Source organism: Ochotona curzoniae, unplaced genomic scaffold, assembly GCF_017591425.1.
Source record: "Ochotona curzoniae isolate NIBS_2020 unplaced genomic scaffold, NIBS_Ocur_1.0 scaffold_4701, whole genome shotgun sequence".
NCBI classification, from domain to species: domain Eukaryota; kingdom Metazoa; phylum Chordata; class Mammalia; order Lagomorpha; family Ochotonidae; genus Ochotona; species Ochotona curzoniae.
Window position 1 is genome coordinate 10652222 of NW_024467122.1, and position 18079 is coordinate 10670300.

General features: G+C 35.5%; 1 non-coding gene across 1 annotated transcript; it reads left to right on the top strand.

Moving 5' to 3' along the window:
* Window positions 1-2712: 2712 nt before the first annotated feature.
* Window positions 2713-2787, top strand: LOC121149698. Its single transcript, XR_005882832.1, has one exon. It is a non-coding gene; the product is annotated as a small nucleolar RNA SNORD107 (small nucleolar RNA).
* The last annotated feature ends 15292 nt before the right edge of the window (window positions 2788-18079 follow it).

Here is an 18079-nt window from a genome sequence, read left to right on the forward strand (position 1 = left end):
ATTTTTTTTCTTTTACTTTATTAGCAATGCTTGTATATTTTTTCCCATCTTTAAGTCATCCTTGTAAGACATTTAAAGAAGTAACCATTGAAGTGACAATACTCAAGAGCATTATTTATATTCTATGCTAGAGTATTTTCTAAAAATGATGGCCAGTATGAGGTATGGAACACAAAGGTAGCCCATGCTTTGTTTTGTTTCAGAGATATTATAGATAGGATTATAGTTTTTAAAGTTTGTGATGTTAAAATATACTGCTTGATGATGTGTCAAAGAAAGCACTTTCTCTGAATTTGGGAACTAAGGCCAATCAGTTAGCATAAATTAATCCATTAGTTTTTCTTTAGAAGCAATATGTGCGTAGTATTTAAAACTATTAATCTGGAATTTGTATTTGGAAGGAAAATAATTCCTTATTGAAATATGCTCACATGGATGACTCTTAAATTCTGGCATGAGTGATAATGCAGCATACTTATTTTATTGATCAACTATGTTGTATTTTTGCAACATTAAAGTGAATTAGAAGAATTGTAGATTCTGCAAGATAGTTTGTCTTACTACATTGCTTGCATACAATATAATTGTATCTTTCATCTCAGAATCCTGGGCATTTTCAGAATCATGCAGGTTACTGACTAGAAGTCAAGCCAGCACACATTTTCAAGTGTGACAAAATATGGAGTCAGATAGATATATGACATGAATTTTTGTTGTGACTTGGCTGATCTAAGCTTCTGCTGGGTTCTATTGGGGATATAGATTAACCTGCCAGCCTTGTAGAATTCATGGCTTAATGTGTTTGATATACATGGCTTAATTTTGATATACATGGCTTAATTTAATTTCTCTTGTTTTATTTATTTATTTTTAATTAATTAATTCATTCATTCATTTGTAAAGATTTCTTTTATTTTCATTGGAAAGGCGGATATACAGAGAGGAGAGACAGAGAGGAAGATCTTCCACCCCATGATTCACTCCCCAAGTGAGCGCAACGACCGATGCTATGCCAATCCGAAGCCAGGAGTCTCTTCAGGTCTCCCACGTGGGTGCAGGGTCCCAAAGCTTTGGGCTGTCCTCAACTGCTTTCCCGGGCCACAGGCAGGGATCTGGATGGGAAGCGGGACTGCTGGGATTAGAACTGGCGCCCATATGGGATCCTGGGCGTGCAAGGCGAGGATCTTAACCACTTGCGCCACTGAGCTGGGCCCGAAATTATTTATTTTTAATTTTGAATTTTATGGAACATTTCTGTAGAGTCTGGCATACCTCACCTTACCCCACCCACAATTTCCAACCCCTGACTGGCTTTCCCCATATTGTTACAGTGGTATAGTCTTTCATAAGCGGTTATAATTGCCTAAGTCTCTTAAGTGTGCCCCAACATTGCTGGTACAGACAATGTCACACATTCCAGCATCCCATTGTTTAGACACGTCCAACTGTTTCATTGGAAGTAGGGAAGGATGCATGATGCATTGCATCCGCATGTCTGGACATGGTAGTCTCTGTTACTCCATCAGTATATATTCCCTTAATTGTTTTATATATCTACAACATAAAGTCAAAGAGATAGAGAGAGAGAGAGACAGACAGACAGTCAGACCGACTGAGACAGCAAGCTTTGCAATTTCACTTTGCAAATGGTCACAACTGGTTCTACTTGAAGTCGGGCACCAGAAATTGTATCTTTTTCTCCTACAGGGATCATACAGGACATCTTCTACTGCCTTTCAACGTACATGGGCAGTCAGTTGCAATCTGAAGCAGAGCAGTAGAGATTAGAAACGGCAATCTCTGTGTTGCAAGTAGTAGGTAGATTACTCACTCTTCCACAATCTGAGGGACTCATTTTCTGGTTTCTAATACACATTTTATTGTGTATCATTTAACTGCACAATTACATTGATGCTGTGTATCGTATTTAATACTTATCTTCACTATGGTTTAGAGAATGTTTCAGATAGAATTTATGGATTTCATATTTAAACTAAAAGTAAGTTGCAATATATTTGGTGCATTACTATGAACTGCACTAGGTACTAAAATTTATTGTAAAAGGAGAGTTTTATGCATTCATTTGCTCTTTATTAGGCTATCATGCCAAATATTAGAATTTGTACAGTAGTGTTTTGTTTCTTGAAATAAAGAAGCTAAATTTTAGCTGGTGGTCATAACACCGTGAAATAGTATTGCTTTCATATTATTTTCGTACTTTGGTTGAAAAGATTAGAAAAGAACATGGTATGTTCACTCAATATTACCTTTGTTAACTTCACAAATAGTTATGACCTATCTTATATGGTGTGGAATTTCCAAATGAATGATATTTATGCTAAGACTCTTTGTTCCTTATCATTGCATTTCTCTTCTTTAGTCCTGTTCAGAAATCTAATTCTCAGTATATGAATTTTATGAAATAAAGCAAAGCACACATACTGCTAGTTTTTTTTCTTTTCCTTTTTTTGAATAGTGAAGTAAAATGTGCCTAAAATGGATGTTTGTGTTGCAACATTTTCACCTGAGTTGTTGAATCTGAAGGAAAGAGAATCTGCTGAAATTAATGATGTGGCATCACATGGAACCTAGCCAGTAGTATTTCAACAAGGCTGCAAATCATACTAGCTGCATTTAGGACTGAAACATACAATGTTCCAGGTAAAGTGACCTTATAAGAAAAAACCATTTCTATTGCAGAGGCTTTGACTAGGTTCATGATGACACAGGACCTTGTCTGAAAATTAATGATTTCAAAATTTGAGCTTAAAATGACATTCTGAAATCTGGTCAATGTGCCTCATCTCAAACTTTAGGAAAATTTTACCTAACATGAATAAACATTGAATATACGAGCATGACAGGTGTAATGCTACCCTTTGCCAGCACCCCCATATTTGTACATGGATTTTTCTGAGCATTTTTTTTTCTTTTTTCTACACTCTGTATATTGAAAGTGAATAGGAACTTCGCCTTTGATCAGAGAACACAGTTATCTGCTGAGACAGAAACATGGACATGTCTCTTCCACAAAACGCGAGCTCACAAGGGTTCCTGTTTATGTCCAGGAAGGAGGGAGAGTAATATTTTTGAAGCATATATTTTGAAGCACAGTGAGTATGATTCCTTTATGTGAACATTTGGTCTTCTATGACAATTAATTTTTTTAGTTTTCTGTAGTTAAATTTAAATGCAGCATTTAATAAATGCAAAGTAAGTGAAAGCAAAAATACTAATTTTTAAAGAATGATTTTGAATACATTACTTATGTGTTCTGTAATATCTGATTAACAGCTGGTCTAAATTTCTGTTATTTATATGATGGTGATTACAGGGTTGACCAGGGTGGAAAGGATCAATGATGAGGGAAAAGTGGGTGAAATCATTGTTTCCTAATTCTCCATTTCTTGTCTCTGGGAAGAGGGGAGAGACAAAGGGGGAAGCCACACCCCCTCTAATTCTCCAACGCTTGTCTCTGGGGAAAGGGAGAGAAAAAGGGGAAGCTACAAGCACTGAAGTTGGTTAGCCATACCTGAGAGGATGGTTGAATCATTTCTATTTACCAGAGTTAGTACCCAGCAATTTGCAATATATTTTGGCAGGTAGTTGACTCGATTTTAATTTAAAAAGGTGTAAAGAAGCTAAACAGAAATGAAAAGTCATTATTGGCATGCAAGCTACATCATTTAAGAGCAATATTAAGATTAATCACAAAGATGTTCACAAAGCAGGAAATAATGTGGGATCATGTTCTAGATATTTCTCTGCATATCTTTTTTTTAAGATTTTATTTTTATTATTATTTTATTTATTTTTTATTGGAAAGGCGAATAAACAGAGAGGAGAGACAGAGAGGAAGATCTTCCGTCCAATGATTCACTCCCCAAGTGAGCGCAACGGGTCCATACTATGCCGATCCAAAGCCAGGAGTCTCTTCAGGTCTCCCACGTGGGTGCAGGGTCCCAAAGCTTTGGGCCCTCCTCCACTGCTTTCACGGGCCACAGGCAGGGATCTGGAAGGGAAGCGGGGCTGCCGGGATAGAACCGGCGCCCATATGGGATCCCGGGCATGCAATGCGAGGATCTTAACCACTATGCCACCGCGCCGGGCCCGTAAACCTTTTTTAAATTTTATTTATTTATTTATTTATTTATTTATTTATTTATTTATTTATTGGAAAGTCGGGTACACAGAGAGGAGGAGAGACAGAGAAAGATTTTCTGTCTTATGATCCACTCCCCAAGTGGCTGCATGGCCAGAGCTGAACCGAACCAAAGCCAGGTGGCTAGAGACACCTCCGGGTTTCCCACACGGGTGCAGGTTCCGAAGGCTTTGGACCATCCTTGACTGCTTCCCCAGCCCACAATCAGGAAGCAGGATGGGAAGTGGGGCTCTCAGGATTAGAATCGGTGTCCATATGAGATTCTGGTGAGTGCAATGTGAAGACGTTACTGCCAGGCCCTCCATATCTTAAGCAAATGAATCTCCAGTTTTTCACTGACAGACACTATTCCAGATAAAAACATTCATGAAATGATGACTAACTGCTGGCATGTACAGGCAGTGAGCAAGACTTTGTTGGGCGTGGCGGTGCTGCGGAGTTTGCATAGCATACCCTAGTAAAGGTCTTGAGGTCGGGTGGAGCTGAGATAGGTTTTCTGGGCTTTCCAACCTTGGTGATTCTGCCTCTGGGTAGTTAAAACTGGAAGGGTAGATAAATCAAGTGTCATAACTGTTGGAAGGATTTGTTATCCTGAGTTATAGTTGTTTATTTGTGGGAATTTGTTACAGGGTGTTCATTTAATTTTAGGATATTAATATGATTTTGACAAATTGCCAAGTTGTGAATATGTACATGGTTTTATGTCTCCCTATTTTCGCCATATTTCTGTCACATGGGCAGATGAATATGGGACAGAATACACTGTCTGATACCTATTCATGTTTTTACAAACTTTACACATTAGATTTATAAGATCTTGGAGTAGAAGTAGGCTGGATCTAACGATGTGCTCATTTACTGAGCATATTGAAGGGAGGCTCCCTGTATATGATTATTCTGAAAGCCGCACTCGGCATAGAAGCTTTCTGAATATTTTCCATCAATATTGTATTAATAGAAAGAAATTGGTCCATATCTACTGATAAATTTTTTGTTGAGAATCTAATATGCTCAGGGCATTAATATAGCCTAATTCTGTTTTCTACATTTCACATTTGAATGACAAATTTAAGAGTAACAGCGTGGAAATTGTGCTTTTCTCCATGTTATTTATAACACCCACTTATATGGACAAATGAGACCTAGAGTTGTTTTTTTTTTTTTGTTTGTTTGTTTTTTTTTTTAATTTGCTGATTCACTTCCCAGTTGTCCATATTGGCTGGAGACAGAGCCAACCTAAAGCTAAGTGCTAGGAACTTCTGGGCCTCCCACATCGGTTCTGGGGACCAAACACTTGTTCCATGATTTGCTGCTTTCCTGAACCATAATCGAGGATCAGAATCAGAAGTGGAGCACCTAGGACGTGCCCTGGCACCCAAAAGGATGCCATGTGGAGGATTAGCTAGTATGCCGCTTTGAAGGCCCCACAGCACCCAACTCTAACCTGTGTGAGCAAATTCATGAATTTGTCATCATTTACCTGGAAGTCATTTGTTCTTTTTTCCAGATATGGGAATCTTCAGATTTGTTACTGAGACATTATTTTGCTCTTAAGGTACAGCCTTTAAAAAATAATTTTAGCAGAATAGTAAATGTACATTCAGAGCGATTAGTAAAATTATTTTAAAATTTTTTATTGTTTTATGCCACCATTTAATAGGCACTGGGATCTGCCACTTTTCCTCCCCACCCCACTGTTCTCCCCTCTAGTCTGAAAATTAACCTCTGTTTAATAAACAATCACTTTATCTGTCTTGGCAATATATCGATGAGTTTTGACCTTTTGTGATTCATTTGGAGACTTGTAATTAGCATTCTGAAGTATTTGATTCTGAAAACTTGCATCCCTTTATTCAATATTTATTTTTGTTATTATGAGTGTTAAAGTCTGAGTTCAAGAGAGAGACAGAGACAGAGACAGAGAGACAGAGAGAGAGAGAGAGAGAGAGAGAGAGAGAGAGAGAGAGAGAGTGAGATTCTTTCATTCTTCAAATGGCGACAATGCCCAGTTCAAGGCCAGGAGACATCCAGGAGCTTCCTCAGGTGTACCATGTGGGGATCAGGGACTCAAATACTTGGGCCACCTGCTGGTGCTTTTCCTTGGCCACTAACAGGAAGATGTATGGAAATTGGTTCAACCTAGACATGAATCTTTCTTTTTAAAAATCTGCGATTGACAGTCTATATTTAGTGTGATTGACAGCATTCTTTGGCTATGGTACTTTTTGTGTAGGTTGAGTTGTGATTTAAGTTCATGTTAGAATCTTTATATAATACATATCATGCACAATTGAGTACATTTTAACTTTATGTAAGTAAAATATGTGGAAGTGAATAGAATTCATTTTTGTGGGCAAGTATGTGGAAGTTTGGCTTTATGATGAGACTTTCTTCAAGCTGATGATAATTCCCTTTTAAAGGGAATCTTTTCCTAGCTAACCTGAGCGTGTGTGATTGAAGTAACTTGAGGAGAAATTAATGGAAGCAGTGAGTGGAAAGAGTAAAGAAGTAAATTTTAATGTTTTTAGAGCTTCAGTTTTAGGAAGCAAAGTAGAGGATTTGTGAACAGTGTTTGTATTTTACTTTTTTGGCAAGACACTTGAATTTCAGAAAAAGGTAGAGATAGGTTGAAGTAAGAATTATCAGTAATAGGTTTATAGTCTCAGCTTTGTATTTTTTAATCACTTCCAAGGCCTTTAGCTGATTTTATAGTTAGGATAATTTCTTACATTGAGATTATTGTGATTAGTAAGAAATATTTATCAAATGTGTAAAGTTATTAGAATAAAGGATCATGTATTTCTAAGAAGCTTTGGTTAAATCAGTCATTCTCAAACCTCTCCTGGAGTTATATTAAGGCACATATCATAAGTCTAACATTAAGAATTTTTGGCTCAGTTACATTTAAAATGTGCATTATTATATATATATATATAATATAAAAATATATATGTGAAATGCTATTTTGTGTATATATTTTATATATATATATATATTTTTTTTTACAAGTTCCCAAGTGCTACTCAGCAGTACAACATACAGTGGATAATGGTATATTCAGGATGCAACTTTCAATTTCTTAAAATGCTAGTGTATGAAGAACATACTTACATGTCAAGTTATAATAGAATATTCTGCTCAGATCTGACACTCGGTCCTAACTCATGACAGTTTGCAACAATGTTTGTCATTTTAAGCAAAGTATAACGTAGTTTAATCCTAAAAACTGAACAAGTAGTAACATTTATACAAGGAAGCATAGAATTTTTGTTTGGTTTCTTTCTTTTTTTTTTTTTTTTTTTTTTTTTAAGCTCTATTTCTATTAGAAAGTCAAATTACAGAGAGAAGGAAAGACACAAAGATCTTCCATTGCTGGTTTATTCCCCAAATGGATGCAAAGGCCTGAGTGGGGCCAGGCTGAAGCCAGGAGCTTCTTGTGGGTCTCCCACTGGGCTGCAGAGTCCCAAGGCCTTGGGTTGTTCTGTGCTTCTTTCCCATGCCAGATGCAGAGAGCTGGATGGGAATTGGAGCAGCTGGGAATCAATCCAGCACTCATAAGGGATCCTGGCGCTTTTGAGCTGAGGATTTTGACCACTAGCTACTGTGCTGGACACTAACTGATTTTTAAGTTTTTAGTTCTAGATTATTTTCTGTGACCCAAGATCTGCCAATTTCCCTGTATTGCTTCCATGTCCTATAGAAACTTTTCAGTAGCGTAATATGGCTAAAAATGGTCATTTGTTTTGTGAAGTACTGTTTTCTTATAGCAGTAATCTATGGGAATACTGTTACTATAGACTTTTTATATAGTAATTTTCTAAAGGTAGGCGATTTGTTTGTAGCTGGAAATGCTGAAGAATCTGGAATCTTGAGTGAAGCTAAGGCTTCAGATTTTACATCGCTTAGTTTTAACTCCTGGGTATATTATAGTCATAAGTCAGGTTAAGGCAACAATACTAGCAACCAAATATGGCCTTGAGAAACTACTGAAATCATGGTAGTATTTTCCCAAAAGTCTTGACCGAAAAAACACATTTCATTTATTTATGATAAATGACAGATTGAGAACGTGGCCCCAAGATGCTATCAAGTGGCTTTCTGAGACCTAATGGTCGCTTAATGTCGTTGCCATTTTGTTGTCTTGTTTTCCAAGACTTCACAAAGAAATTGGCATTTAGTGTATTTGATGAATACTCAACTTTTGTTCTTTTTATAGTATCAAACTAATTGTTAAAGTAAATACATGACTGAACAATATTATAAGAAATTTACCCACAAGAAGAAAGGAAGTAAAGTTTGGTTTTCATTTTTTCTCTGAAACTTTCCTATCCTTTGTTAGGGTTTATAGGTAAATAAGAATTGCAAATTTGGATAATTTTCTTTTGCTAACTATAGTTCATTTTTTCATCAGTATGTGAGACATTTGCATGATGCCTGTGGATCTCTTGAGTTTGTGGAAATGGAAGGGGAAATTTGAAATTGTCTTTTTTTTTTTTTTTAAAGATTTATTTTTATTAATTTTTTATTGGAAAGGCGGATATACAGAGAGGAGAGACAGAGAGGAAGATCTTCCGTCCGATGATTCACTCCCCAAGTGAGCGCAACGGGTCCATACTATGCCGATCCAAAGCCAGGAGCCTCTTCCGGGTCTCCCACATGGGTGCAGGGTCCCAAAGCTTTGGGCCGTCCTCTGCTGCTTTCCCAGGCCACAGGCAGGGAGCTGGAAGGGAAGCGGGGCTGCAGGGATTAGAACCGGCGCCCATATGGGTTCCTGGGCGTGCAAGGTGAGGACCTTTAACCACTTGCGCCACCGCGCCGGGCCCGAAATTGTCTTTTTTTTTTAAAAAAAAGATTTATTTTATTTTTATTGGAAAGGCGGATATATAGAGAGGAGAGACAGAGAGGAAGATCTTCCGCCCGATGATTCACTCCCCAGGTGAGCGCAACGGCTGATGTTATGCTGATCCAAAGCCAGGAGCCTCTTCCAGGTCTCCCACGCGGGTGCAGGGTCCCAAAGCTTTGGGCTGTCCTTGACTGCTTTCCTGGGCCACAGGCAGGGATCTGGATGGGAAGCGGGGCTGCTGAGATTAGAACTGGCGCCCATATGGGATCCCAGGCGTGCAAGGCGAGGACCTTAACCACTGCGTTATCGCGCAGGGCCCGAAATTGTCTTTTTATTGAAGGTCTCTGGCTGCCTCAAGCTACCTCACTGGAGAATAAGTACTAGGCTTTTTTGGTTGGTTTTTTGAAGGCATCTGTTCAGTTGATTTTGCTCTTTGTGTAAATTTTAGATATCGAGAGAACACTGCTGTTGCAGAATTTACTTGTTAGTGTTAGTGTAGTAAATGACTTTATAAAAATAATTCAAAGCAAAAACCAAAATCTACAGGAGTACATGGATAGAAAGGGAAATATATTACTTTTGATTTTGGCTGGAATCTTCACAAGCTACAAAACCTATTACAGCATTTGTTACTATACTGTGTTTAATCTTGACATTCAGATACTTTTATTGTAAATTCTTTGGTCTTAAAGATAATAAGGCTGTTTTTGTTGTAAAGGGATATTCACTGTTTTCAAATGTTGCCAGAAAAATCCTGCATGTGCCACATTTGTTAAGACTGGTCCTGAAGCAAACATGGCTTCTTGTTCATAAAATTATGAAATACTTGCCACTCTTCAAATTATACTAATAGTTAATTCTGGACATATTTAGCTCATGCATGTTGCTCAAATTCTTGGGAAAACTGGATAGGGGTCTGGAAATAAATATGGCAATCATGTGATGATGGATATGTACAAAGTAAATTATACAAGAGGCAGAGAATTCAACTTTTACCGATTAATGTATTACTTATTGGCTTTTTCTTTCGAAATCGACTTAAGGTAGCAGAATTAATTGGATTTTTCAAAAGGATACTTTTACATTATTTATTGAACATTCATTGGTAATTTTTGTTTTTGGCTTTTAAAGATTTATTTTTATTTGAAAGGCAGATTTAAATAGGAGAGGCAGAAAGATCTCTCATCTACTGGTTTACTCCTGAAATGGCTGTAGTGGGTAGAGCTCAGTCTCTTCCAGTCTCCCACCCAAGTGCAGGTTTCCAAGCCTTAGGGCCATGTTTTGCTGCTTTCCCAGGCCGTAAGAACACAGATAAATGGGATGTGGAGCAGCTGGTACATGAACCAGTGCCCATATGGCATCTCAGCACTTACATGGTGAAGGGTTAGTCAATTGAACCTTCATGCTGGTCCCTAAACTTTTCTTTTCAAATAAAATTTAGCAAGACATTTTCAGTCAAATGTTTATACAGTTATGCTTTGCTTTTTGTTTTTTTTGTTTTTTTTTTTTTGCTGAAGGATGAAGGAAAACAGAAAGATAAGGCGTTGTTTATGGCATTTGACTATTACATGAAGCACAATAGTAAAATTTGGTGATTAGATTTATACTCAAGTTTTCTGAAAGCTGTAAATAATATAGGGTTATGGAAAAGTAATCTTAGAATATCTTTTTATGGTATGTAAAATTCTTTTATGGGATTATGGCCATAAATTTTCCCCCAGGAGACATTTAAGTGTAAAACTTTTTTTTTTTTTGTAAGGAATTTTGTAAGGATGGAATTTGGCATGTAGATGTTGGTCTTCTTTATTTTAACATTAATACATTGTAAATGCTTTTTGGTGATGGAATTTTAATACACAATCTTTTATCTAGATATTTATATTTAGATTGAGGAATAGTTTTCATTACCCCATATATAACAGGAAGATTTTGTTCCTAAGCTTGCAATTTGATGTTTGGAAATAGAGTCAAATAGTTGGACTGAGATATTCTTGGTCACTCAGTGGAATTCCTGGGTTGTTCGATTTTCTGAATGAAAGTTTAGGAACACCATTATGAATTTCTACGAAATCTGTATATGTTAAAGTGGTTTTTGTTTGCAAGAATTTGTGTTGCATCTACGTACTTGCGTTCATTGCATCATTGAACTCAAAATTGTGGTTGTGGTAAATACAGTAAATATACTTGTGATATCTCATACTATAGGACATACATATCTTTCCATAATGTAATTCGGTGTGTTTTTTAACAGACCTTGTGAAAATGACATTGTAAATTTTGGTCTGATTTTCTTTATGGGTTCAGATGTGATTCTATTAAAATACACAGAGTTCTTTAGTCTCAAAAAAATCCACCACAGTTGTGAAAAGTCTGCATTTGCTAATGGAATTTGACTTTATTTAACAATACTAAATTACATTTTACTTAAGATTAAAATGCTTGTAATAAGAACCATTTATGTGGGTTTTTTTTTGGAGAGGTAAGATAGTAGTATTACAGTATATCCAATATTTATAGGCTATGGGCTGTTTCCTGGAATGGTATTGTATAAATAATAGGCAGCAATTATATTATGAAACTACTTATTTAGTGATTTTCCCCCAATACTTCTCTGAACATGTATGTAATCAGTTGAGCATCTTTGTCAGAAATAGACAAAATATGCATAGCCTACAATTATTTTTCTTGAACTTTCTATTATTCATTGGAATTGCTCATGTGTGTGTTTGTACAGAGTGTTATATCTACAGGCACTTCTGCATATGAAATTTAATAAAATAGAAAGTCTATTCATTCGCTACAGGATTATGTAGAAACATGCAGGCTGCTAGATACATGGTCAGTAGGTCAGTCTTCAGTTGCTGATCTCCAGATACTATAATTGAATTGCTAGACTGTGTTTAGATTTTATTTGGTTTGGTAGGGACAGTGTAATGACATGGTATTATATAAATGTCAGGATACATAGTGTCAGATGTATGGATAAATATCCCTGGTGATGTAGATAGTAGAATCAAGGGGTATCTTTATTAATTAAATTTTGGTATTTTTCATTTTGAATTTTTAAATTTGTAAATATTTTTCTTATTCTGTTTCACTTTTAGCTTGCCTCTGCTTGTGTGTTTCAATAATGGGTGGTAGATAAGACAGAAAGATGATGGGGAGAAGATCTTGTATTTACAGAAATGTTAACCATTACATATTTACATTGAGAGTGGAAGGTTTATTGTGCTGCTAACTGTATGTGTGTGCATGGGTCCTACTTTATAGAAGCAAAGAAAATTCTGTGACTGCATTTTTTGTTTTTTTTATAGGGTGTTTGGCTTGTTAAAATAATAGTGTAGATCAAACCCTGTGCCTCTGAATTAATTGGCAGTTTTTGAGTGTTATGAACATAGTTTAGCTGTTGAAAACTTATGTCTATAAACGTACAAATATGAGTATACACACTTCATACACATTTTGAAAAAACAACATTTTAATATGACATAAATTCTGCATATTTTAGAAATGTTGGAAAGGCTGTTAAACATTTTGTGTTCTCATGTAAATGTACAATTAGCTAATTTTTTTATTGTATTATGCTGCTAAATTACCTCAGCAAGTTGAAATGTTTAGATTTATAAAATGATTTTTTTAAGATTTATTTATTTTAATTGTAAAGTGAGATATATATAGAGAGGAGGAGAGACAGAGAAAAAGATCTTCCATCCAGTGATTCACTCCCAAAGTGACCACAATGGCCGATGCTACTCCAATCCAAAGCCAGGAGCCAGGATCTCTTTTGGATCTCCCATGTGGGTGCAGGTCCCAACACCTTGGGCTGTCCTTGACTGCTTTCCTAGGTCACAGGCAGTGAGCTGGATGGGAAGTGGGGTTGCTGGGATTAGAACTGGCGTTTATATGGGTCCCGGCTGTGCAGGGCAGGGACTTTAGTCACTAGGCCACTGCACCAGGCCCTATAAAATTCTTTTTTTAAGAGCTGGATTTGGGATCCCATATGGGTGCCGGTTCTAATCCCGTCGGCCCCTCTTCCCATCCAGCTCCCTGCTTGTGACCTGGGAAAGCAGTCGAGGATGGCCCAAAGCTTTGGGACCCTGCACCCATGTGGGAGACCCAGAAGAGGCTCCTGGCTTCGGATCGGCATAGCATCGACCATTGCACTCACTTGGGGAGTGAATCATCGGACGGAAGATCTTCCTCTCTGTCTCTCCTCTCTGAATATCCGCCTTTCCAATAAAAAAAAAAAAAAAGAGCTGGATTTGGGTGACTCTCTTTTAAAATATTTTTTGTATTTAAATATTAAAATTATAAAGTCGCAATAACAATGCATATAGTAACTGCACATAGTATCTTATATCAGTGTACCTATATGCAATGTGTACTTTTCAGATCAGATTAACATTGCCATTTTGTTACTCTGGTTAGTAGCATAAATCTCTTGTAATCTTGTTAGTCTTATAAAATATATAAGTAATGGAGGGTAGAGGAAGGCTGGTTAATGCATAGAAAATTCCTTAAGGAATAAAATTAGTATAAGAAAATGAGAATTACCTTTAAACAGATATCATTTTAAAGATCTATTTGTTTTTTTATTTGAAAGGCAGAGCCACAGAGAAGGAGGGATTGAGAGAAAGATCCCAAATCTGCTGGTGGTTCACTCCTCAAATGGCCGCAGTGGCTGCATCTGGGCAGTTCTGAAGCCAGGAGCTTCCTCATTTGTCCCCACGTGGGTGCAGGAGCGCAAGCACTTGGGCTGTCCTCCACTGCCCTCAGGTTATCAGGGAGCAGGATTGGAATGAACTGGCACCCGCAGAGGATGACTTCAAGGCAGAAGATTAACTTGCCACACACCACAATGTCAACCCCAAAACAGATATATAATATTTATTTATAAACTATTAAGTTTTTAAATGGAAGCAATGGAAGCATAAACAATGAATATATTTTGTTAAGTACATTTTTACATCTTTGTGAAAGTTTTATTGTAGTAATTGGGGTTGTTAAAAGATATTCCTGGCATATAGTCATTAACATGAGCATACATCCTATTTACGTATATGATATTAAGTATAGCACAAAAGTGTTTATGCATTTTTGCCTGGAAGCAAACTTAGATTGTAATAACTGTATCATATGCATTATGCTTAAAATTTGAATCTGTTAATGTATTTTTGGATATATTTTGTTTTCCTATCTATGCTGAGGTTCGTGACAGTAGTTCATTTATCCCAATATGTTTTAGAACGTGTATTATGGTTCTGTGTTTTGTTATTGCATCACAATAACCAATACAATCTTGTGGATATTTAATATTAAGCATCTGGTGTTCCTAGATGCATTCAGAGTCTCACAAGGTATAATTTTATGATATTCTAAATTTATTAGCACTATCATCTCTCACAATTAACATTGTGATGAAATAGATCATTGGTAATCAAAATCATGGAGCTATACAAAATGTCTCTTTTTGTTTTAAAGAAAAAAAATGACAATGCACTTTGTTTCCTCCATACTTGTGGAAGAATAGTTTGCTATTGAATCAAGTATTAATTACAATTCAAAGTTATTTATAAATCCATTTTGTAAATTCTAAGGGCAACAATATCCTAATTTTTGCTGCCAATATCCAAATTTTAAATTACTTCATAAAAAAACATCATATGCTACCTCTGAGAACTGTACAAAATCCTGTATGTGTTCTGGTGATTGCATAACAGTATTTAAGACAATTTTATAAAGAATGCACCTCTGCACAATTTGTAATATTAACATCTAGTCTTTCTAGATGTATAGAGTCTCACAAGGCATACGTTGTATATAAGTGATTAACAAATTTCACGGTGTTATTGTATTTTGAAAATGATTTTTAATGAAATTGGCGGAATTGGTAGATTGATTGCATATTTTGGTACATATTTATATAATTAGATGAAGGAAAAAGTTAGAGGGATGTAGGTTTTAGATTCTCCTCAAAAACAGCATATTCTAACCATGGATTATGGTGTGTTTTATATTTTAATATGCAAATAATAAATTTATAACTATTTGTCTTAGGGCATTATATAAATACCTTTTTATAACCATGGATTGGAAAGAGTACATAGAAAATTTTACTCTACCTCTTTACCAGAATTTTGTGTTTACTTGGACTAAATGACATAGTTTAAGAATTTGGGGTATAGCATATATAATGTATAGTGTTTAAAAATATATTTTTTAAAAGCATGGAATATCATCAAAGTATAAGTTTACAATTACATCATTGAAGATGTTTTGTCACTGTGACTGATAATTAATAATGAGCTCTAAAACTTCGTAATGTTTGGTGTATTTGGAGAAAGCATTCAACCACTTTGTAGTTCTTTGGAGTGTTAGGGTTTCTTTCACAAGAAAAGAACTCTTGATCTTAGAATGTATAATATTATTCCATATACATTTTTTGGAAGAAAAGATATCGATTGTCCTTTAAAATTTGATAGCGTGAATATTACTATTGTCTAGACCACATCTGCATTTACTGCATAAAACTTTTAATCATGTAAATATTTATTTGTAAATGAATACCACTTGAGATATTCTTTCAAGGATCCAAGTTCTCAGTATTTAGTTTATTGATTTGTGTTTTAGCATTTTTAAGTTAGGAACAAATATTTTGTTGTAAGAACACACATGTTTGAGGTCTCATTGCTAGGATAACAGATTAAATAAGGCCCATAACCATTTTGTTTCTAATCTGTTTCCATTTTTATTCATTTATGTAAGAACAAAACAGCTGATGATTATTTTTGCATTTATAAAATGATCTTGTATATTTCTGTTGCTTGTATGTTGTTGGATAATGAAAAATGTCAAATATTATTTCCAATACACAATAGCAATAGTTCTGATAAGCATAACTTGTTTTGATTAAAGTATACATCAGTATTTTATGAATGGCTCTTTGAAAGTGAGAATCAAATTGTTATAATTTACAACTAACATTTCATTCTGTCTCAGACATATCCCTTGAAGAAAAATTTCCCTTGAAATTTTCACTTGAAAAATTATGCTAATTTTATGATTATAGCTTATTCTACTTGAATGTAAATCAAACACCCCAAATATAAATATGAAAGCATTTCATTGCTTTTCATACTGATAATTAGCATGAGATTATTTTTCCAGTAATTGTGTATTTACAAAGAATACATCTAAGCTTCTATTTTTTTCTAAGTAAAAATGTTAATGACTATTTACAAAAATCTATGTTGTTTTTCAGGGAAATAATATTTTGACATTTTTGATATATCTAATAGTATATTAGAGCTCTGTGTAAAAATAACAAGTAAATAGGCATGTCTACAAATTGTGTCTTGATTGTGAATAAATATAGAGTGAATGTTATTTGTATGAATATTAATTTGTTAAGCAGTTCATGGAAAAATTTTAATACCTGTATTGAAATAACAATGAGTAGATACTTTTCAATGAGCAACAAAGGACATTTTAGAGGACTGTTTATGCCTGCATTTGTAAATGTCATGTGAATGTTGTGCTATTGTATTCAACACTTTAATTGCTATTATGTGTCATTATGGATGACTTTTTAATGATTCCAAGAAGAGCCTGATATTTAGACAGTAGTGAAGCAAATAATTAAAATTGAAACAGTTGGAATGCCCATGAAGGGAGAAGACCAAAATTGAGGTAGGTGTCAAGCACATGGTAACTATATAAAAATGATAACATTTTAATATTCACCATCCAAAATTTAGTGTTCTGACAACATCAACATGCTGCAGAAGTCATCACAGTTTGGATTCATTACAAATTAGTCTGAGGGCACAGAGAGAATGGAGTTTTGCCCTTTTTGTTGTTGTTTTATTAGGTCAGAATGATTTCAATGGGTTGCAAGAGTTTTGGTTTTTTTTTAAAGATTTATTTATTTTTATTACAAAATGAGATATACAGAGAGGAGCTTCAGTTGGTTGATTCACCCCCTAAGCGAATGCAATTTGTGTTGCCCCGGCCCAAAGCCAGGAGCCAGGAACTTCCTCTAGGTCTCCCACGCAAGTGCAGAGTCCCAAGGTTTTGGGCCATCCTGGACTGCTTTCCCAGGCAACAAGCAGGGAGCTGGATGGAAAGTAGAGCTGCCAGGGTTAGAACCAGCACCCATCTGGGATCCCAGTGTGTTAAAGGTGAGGATTTTGCTACTACACCACCACCGCAGGCCTAAGACTTTGTTTTTAACTTCACTAAATTTTAGCAAGGTGCAATTTCTGAATCTGTAGTATTTGTACTCTAGGAGTGATTTAGATTATCCTAGTGGGTAATAGTGTTTTTTGTTTTTCAACTTAGCTGATGTATCACCAGCCTGATAATTCTAATTTATATAGTGTGGAGTTTCATTTGAATGTCATTGGCCATATTAAACCTTGATATTTGTATGAGAAATGTTTACAGAAAGACATATTTGCAGATTTTCTGACAACATCCGAAATAATCAGAAACAACAGTTTTGTGATGAGTACCTTTAATTTGTGGTTCTTCTTTGATAATGAGAGGGTTCTGGTGCATTTCTATGTGATTTTGTCTAGTATCAAAAATTTTTGGAATTTTGGAATTTTCATGCATATTGAGTAATATGGGAATCAATCATATTTTTCAAGATAATAGAGTACAAATTGATATTGTTGTGGGATGCATGATCCTGCGCATCACTTGAGTTATTACCATACATAAAACATTTATTAATGCAAGAAAATAAATTATTAAATCCTTAATGATTAGAAATGATACAATCCACAGTATCAAATAATTTGGGGATGTGTTAAACTTAATGAAAACTTATGCAATGGTATAAAGATACAAGCTAGATGCTGAATTGACTCAGCTCTAGGTTCGCTTATGGAGAAATTGTTTTTGCTAGTAATGACTAGAAATGTTCCAGATGAACATCTGCTCATTGCTGCCAGAACAGTGCAGAGGAACTAGGAGAGTAGTATGTCCTTTTCTTAGAAGATTTTCTTCTTTTTCTGTGCCATGGATTATATTTTTAAGCTGAGGAATACATCTGATTTTTTTGCATATCT